This window comes from Formica exsecta, unplaced genomic scaffold (assembly GCF_003651465.1).
Source record: "Formica exsecta isolate Colony F162 unplaced genomic scaffold, ASM365146v1 scaffold442, whole genome shotgun sequence".
In the NCBI taxonomy this organism is placed as follows: domain Eukaryota; kingdom Metazoa; phylum Arthropoda; class Insecta; order Hymenoptera; family Formicidae; genus Formica; species Formica exsecta.
Genome location: NW_021851656.1, coordinates 74,921 through 81,145, shown reverse-complemented (window position 1 = coordinate 81,145; position 6,225 = coordinate 74,921). Strand labels below are relative to the sequence as shown.

The following is a 6,225-nucleotide window of genomic DNA, read 5'->3' as shown; positions in this document are numbered from 1 at the left end:
CCCTCGTTCTCTCGTCTGTGTATGTGTGTCGTTGTATCCCTCTTATTCTGTAGCGCATTACCTCAATACTGCGCGAGGTGGACGTCTTCATCATTTATGTAAACCTCTTCTCGATAACAGAGACAGCGTTGCACAGCGAGACACCTGTCACAAAAGCAAAAACTATAAATGTTCTCTATGCAATCTCGTAACTTTTTTAGTTGAATTTCTGGCATATTACATGTTTTTTTCTTTACGTTAATTTTGATTTTGATCAATAAATTTTAGTGAAATATAAATATTAATAATGATAAAAAATTTTGTTATTGTAACGTAATTAATATTTAGATGTGTGTATGTAGAATATGACAAAGAATAGTTAAAAATATAAATTATATATATATATATTTGCCATTAATATAAAAAAAATAATAGGAGAATAGGAATATCTTTTTGCTTTTATGTTATAGAATTATAAATACAACTGATAACGATCTATTTTGTAAAATATAATAAAAAATATGGTTATATACTCTCATATCACATATGCATAAAAGTAAAAGGTATTTGCGGTCGAACGACGGTCGTTCAGATACGGGATGACAATGCTATGAGACCAAAATGCACGTTAGAGACACCTAACTGCCGTCTCTTATTGAAACATCATATCTGCTTACTTGTATGGAAACGACCACTAACATTTGTCTATAAAGAGAATGATCCTGGCATAGAAACTATGTTCTCTCTCGTTTTCAACACATCGAAATACAATTTTATCTTTTAATTTATTCTCTCAATGGCCCATCTACATGGAGCGATTATATTATCAAATTTCGGATTCATTCATAGCGATAGTTGGCGATTTTTCTTTCTGGCTTCACTGATTTCTTTTCTCTTCCAATTTAAAAATTATAATCAAATAATATTAATATATTGAATAAAATGTAAAATGTGGATTTTATTTTATAAGATGTAATTTTTTGGAATTATTACGTATTGTTACATATTATTCAAGCAAAGATCACAATGACTGTTTTTATCAATCTTTAATAATTATGGAGTTAACAAAATACTACTACAATTATATACAATTGGTAAACGTTAATCGGCGAATCTGTATAACTACGAAAATCGAGCCACTTACTACAATTGCAAACAGATGTGGTCATCTCATCTCGCGACTAAACTATTCCCTCTCCTTTTGGAGTACATTCATCCTTCTCTGTCATTTTCGCGGGTATCTCTCAAACTTGTTTAACAGAGAGATACTGCATCCACTTTGAGGGGCAACAGAGCCATCGGCGAGGGTGCTACCGGTATCCGCAGGGAGCGTCAGATTTTAGACCGCAGCAGAACGGACAAGTGCATGCTCTCTCCATTATAAACGTGCCTCCCGGCTTTACTTTCGAGTGCAACGAGCCATGAAGACCGCGTCATATGTGCATTTACTATTACTGCTTTTGATCGGCACATCGATCTCTCTGGCACCTTACTTTTTCTCATAACAATATATAGCACTTGCGTCTTTTATTGTACATACTTTACTCTGCTGTTTCTTTTTATTTTTTAATCAGTATTCTTGTCTCGTATTCATCGTCTGTTAACTATTATTTATATACTTCCAAAAGAATTTATATTACGTTACAGTAATTAATATGCCTGTATCTTTGCAAATTATAAATTATCTATATATCGGAAATTGTTAATTCACATAATTAGCTTATTGCTCTCGCGGGAGCTTTATTAGTAATACGAAAATGTTTAATGTCTGTTATTAATAACGATATGTAATGGAATTAAGTCAAGTGTATTAATGATATCACTTTTTTCGTAGAGATGAAGAACATGGCATTTATTTTGTTTGTTTATCTCAGCTTCTCGCTGAGATTATTCACTCGAAGCTGTGAAGAATCGAGATGTAATCACGACTGGGTTTAAATCAAGCTTAAAGCGCCGTAAAGCAGATAATCCTGGTAAAAAAATTCCGGGCGAAAGTCCGGTTAAGTTTTTATTTAGTGCTTGTTTCCGGATAATCTTTCGTGATTCTTATAAAAAAAAAAAAAATACAATCAAACGAGAAAAAGAATAGTAATGCAAGATCTATGCAACAAAGATAGGATTTTGTGAAACTTATTACTGCTTTCTCACAACAAGGAGAATATGGAAATGAATACAAATGACGCTTGGGTCACCTGCACCGTAATTGGATGATCCTCTTCTCTGAGGATTATCTGCCGTTGAACGGTCTGAGATTCCAGCCGCACCCGCACCCGCACCCGCCCATCGTTGACTTTTCTACGGATAAAGAAGTTTCGGTCGAGAACAAGCTGTCAGCCATGCTGGATAAAAGAAAAGGGTTTCTTTCTTTTAAAGGATTGAGATACATCATAAATCTTGTATACTGCACTTTTTCGACCATTTAAACAGCCAAATGGCGGATAATATTCATACGTGATGTTCATTATAATTTCTTAAACAAGTCTATTTTCGATTCTCATAATTCATGCCTTAAACCAGCTTAGCCCTTCTAACAAAAGGAAAATCACACGCCCATAACAAATCGTCAATGGAACACCTTCCGTTTGGCTTTTTCATATTTATTTCATTTTGTCGGCTGCATTGAAGTTGACCGGATAAAGACTTCATTCAGAAAATTCCTTTGTCTGTGTTTGTTGCTAAAAAAAAATTGTAGGATTATAAAATTGTATTTTCTATTCATTTGATTGTAATATAGTCCGTTTTTTGCTGTAATATTTTAAATCTGTAATTTATTCACAGAATAATTATATATTAAAAATGCATATAAATGGCAGCCTCAACAGATGACAATATTTTTTGTAGAGTAGTCTCTCGAGTTCTGATAAATTTTCAGGTTTGCTTGGTTTGGATGATTGGGGGAGAAGCATATAAATAAATCTTATCGTGAACTCGACTTTTAGCATACTTTGCCAATTAAAATACTCGGCGACGTTTTACGAGCTGGCATAAGCCAGTCTTCCACTTCGTTTATGTTCCCAATGGTGTCCTTGTTTCGTGCTACGTGAGGAGAATTTACCTCGTTGTTTAAATGCAAATCTGACATTGGTAGAGAAATCTACCTTTTGAGCCGTTGATGCCCAACGGTGATAGTCAGACGCTTTTATCATTGTCGATTTCGATAAAGAATTATTAAATACTGAAATGTAAATATAATGTTTATCATTCTAAAATAATATTGAAATAATAGATTATTATTATATACTTATAATTACTATAATAGAAAAGATGAACATTGAAGTAGAAAGACTTAAAAGAAAAGATACATTTATTTTAACAGATATGTTTATTAAATTTTGTTGTTTTAATAAATTTAGTATCTGAAAATAGGCAGAAATCCTCAAGAGATGCCGTAATATATAATTAAAAATGAATTGCTTGACATAGGAAATAATATCATCGCAGATAACTATATCCATCGAGAGAGAAATTGCGCTTTTACTGGCCAGCAAAATACATCACTCTTCTTTTTATTAAAATTTTATTATTATAAATGTCACAATTTTAGAAATTACCAATCTTTCGAATTATTTTGTCTGTAAATAATCCTTTTTATCGCAATCTTATCTTGCACATCTTGTTTTAAATATATAAAAGATTCTATCACACACACATGCATATATATTTTTATCGAAAAAACATTGTGTCTGCTTTTTCATAAAAAGAGAGTGGTTTAAAAAAGATATATTTTATAAACTTGCTCAAACGACGCAGGCACGCGGATCAAACTTAAAACATTGCCGGGAGGCATTCGGCATATCGTCATCGGTATTAAGAAGGACACAGAGAGAAGTAAAGAGAGAAGACCGTCTTCAAAAGTCGGATCCAAGCCATGGTGGTGGTGATGCGACCTATCTGTAGGAGGGTGGAGAGGCGCTTCCAGAGCGTGGTTTAGGGTAGATAGGGGCGAAAGTCACTGCACAGCCCCTATGGGGGCCACTAGCCAGCTTCGTGCCTTCGTCGCGACTTCAGGAACTCCTGTTGCCGAGTCTGCTGAAAGCTGTACATCCGAAGAACTGGCGGGGCAGAAAAGTGGACAATGTTCTGTGAAAAGATAGAACGCTGTGACTATCCAACGTAAATCCTAACATTTCATGGAATATCTCGAAGAATTTGCACACAATCAATGTATAACTTAAGTATATATATTATCTTTTGAGATAATAATTTGTGTAACAATTTTTATCTAGAAATAGAAAAAAAATATATGATAATATATTAAACATAAAAAAAATATTATATCATAAAAAAATTTTTTTACAATAATCGTACTGTAATATTAAGCAAAGTTATGCATTTATAAGATGTCTAAACTTTCTTCTCTCTCTCTCTCTCTCTCTTCTCCTTCTCTGTCTCTTTGTTTATAAATGCATCTGTTATGAATGTTGTCCTATCTTCCTCTTTGTGCGGTTGTTGGTATCGCGCGAGTGCCATGGGTGTTAAACTTTATTAATATCCTTATCAAAAACAGCGACGTGGATAACTGCGCTAGTTGCAGCTCACAGGATTCGGAAGTTCTGTTCCTGTGTGTTCGAGGATAGTTCCTGGGGTTTCTCCCGTGGGCGCCGTGGCCAGCCGTTGGGTTCTCTCTCTCTCTCTCTCTCTCTCTCTCTCTCTCTCTCTTCTCCTTCTCTGTCTCTTTGTTTATAAATGCATCTGTTATGAATGTTGTCCTATCTTCCTCTTTGTGCGGTTGTTGGTATCGCGCGAGTGCCATGGGTGTTAAACTTTATTAATATCCTTATCAAAAACAGCGACGTGGATAACTGCGCTAGTTGCAGCTCACAGGATTCGGAAGTTCTGTTCCTGTGTGTTCGAGGATAGTTCCTGGGGTTTCTCCCGTGGGCGCCGTGGCCAGCCGTTGGGTTTGCGAGCCCTGAAGGACTCGTCCGTATCTCTGGCAAACTATCGTTCGGGACGTGTACAAGAGGCGGGATAGCGGTCGACGTAGTTATATACTACTTCGTGCGTGTACTCTCGTCGAGATGTGAAACGAATTAAAGTTCCGCGAAGAAATCTGTGAGTGTGCCGTATGGCAATTTTGAAATTTCAAACGGCAAGCTGAAATAATTTTCCACTTAAGAAATTACATGATATATATCTACAGCTATTTAATATGACATAAATAAATCATTATGTATATATCTGTCTTATATTTATAGTATTTCTCAGTTCTGTAATTAAATAATCAAGACAATGGTCGCGAGTATGATTCTTAATGCGCTGTTTTATTTAATGCTCTTTTAATATTCTGGAAGCTTTGAAAGCTATCTCTCCACGGGAAAAGGGCTAAAGTTCCGTAATTTGCAAATCTGTAATCGTGCAGCATGGGAAAAAGAATTAAAAGAATAAAACTGTATTGTATCGTACATGTAGTATTCTTATAATATAAAAAGGTATGTTTGCATATTTCAAAGCAATCTTTGTGAACCGTGAAGCAAATCAGTGACATTTAAAAAAGAGTTAATTATTTATGTCCAATTATTATCTTGAATGTACGGTAGTCTCTGTGGATCTCTGGAACAAATCATATTATGCACATAAAAGAGAAACACACTAAACTGAATCAACAAAAATATAAAACGGAAGAATCTGGTAAACCGATATAAGAAAATGTTTTATTCGATTGCTATAAGCCTCTACGTAATTTTTATAATTTGCTTACCTACTTTTATGTAGTTAGCAATTATGAATGTATGTGCAATGAGATATTTTATCTTATATATCTCAACTAATACGAAACAGTAATTTTTTTATTTTACATAAGAAAAAATACGTTTTATAAAGATATTTATTATTTTATAAAGAAATATATGTGTGATGAATCATGGTTGACCACTTGCGAAAATTCAGTTAATTTTAATCATCCATTTGCGACGAAAGGCCAGTGCGTTTTGCATGATGGTAGGGAGTAGGTAACGAGGATCGCGCTGTAACCCACGCCAGTAAAGTTATGATGGTTTATGAATACTAGCGTAACGAATGCTACGGTAGCCCCACGCACCCTACTGAATGGCACGCCGTTATGCTATAATACGAAACTATAACGCGTGATTTTCTATGCTGGAAATTGTTTTACGCCTATAAATAGAACCTGCTGTGCAGCGACAGTTGGCGCATGAAGCTATAATGATTATCGATATACCGTTCTTTTTTTTTGCACATTCGAAGCGAATGTAGAGAAAATTTAAGTAACTTGAAATTATCGAA

General features: G+C 34.7%; 1 protein-coding gene across 1 annotated transcript in view; it reads left to right on the top strand.

The window, feature by feature from the left end:
* Positions 1 to 6,225, top strand: part of LOC115240574 (glutamine amidotransferase-like class 1 domain-containing protein 3A, mitochondrial) — a 48,890-nt gene that overhangs the window by 634 nt on the left and 42,031 nt on the right. The gene's annotated exons all lie outside the window — the stretch shown is intronic.